Genomic DNA, 785 nt, shown 5'->3' with positions numbered 1-785 from the left:
ACACATTTGTGATATTCATTATGATCCTTTCAGTTAAAACTCACAGTCGAACAACTGAAAGTTAAAAACACAGATTAGAGTCTGAAACTCGTGTGAGGAAACTGCGATGAGACTGAAAGTGTCTCCAGTTGTGATGAAGATTTGTCCTTTTAATCTTCTCACAGTAGCACGCTGATGCAAACTAATTCCTGTTGGAGTCAGGAAGGTGGCTGTTTCCGTAAACTGCCAGGAGATCGGTGCAGCATACGTGGAAGAGTCATGTGATATTTATATTTAGTCATTTACAGGCGCTGGTCATAAAATTATATATCATGAAAATCTTGATTTATTTCAGAAATTCGTTCAAAAAGTGATACTTATATATTATATTAATTCATTACACACAGACTAATATTTTCCAAATGTTTATTTCTTTTAATGTTGATGATTATATTATTTCATTCAACCTTTATTTATACAGGTTAATCCCAATGAGCCTCGGGGACTCATTTACAAGAGTGACCTGAACTATAACTAACAACTAATGAAAACCCCAAATTCAGTATCTCAGAAAATTATAACTTTACTTAAGACCAATAAATAAAAAGGTTTTTAGAAATGTTGGCCAACTGAAAAGTATGAAAATGAAAATTACGAGCATGTACAGCACTCAGTACTTAGTTGTTGCTCCTTTTGCCTGGATTACTGCAGCAATGCAGCGTGGCATGGAGTCGATCAGTCTGTGGCTCTGCTCGGGTGTTATGAGAGCCCAGGTTGCTCTGATAGTGGCCTTCCAACTGATAACC

The sequence above is a fragment of the Nematolebias whitei genome, chromosome 6, assembly GCF_014905685.2.
Source record: "Nematolebias whitei isolate Nwh7 chromosome 6, NemWhi1, whole genome shotgun sequence".
NCBI classification, from domain to species: domain Eukaryota; kingdom Metazoa; phylum Chordata; class Actinopteri; order Cyprinodontiformes; family Rivulidae; genus Nematolebias; species Nematolebias whitei.
The sequence above is the reverse complement of the archived record's forward strand: the minus strand, read 5'-3'. Positions refer to the sequence as shown.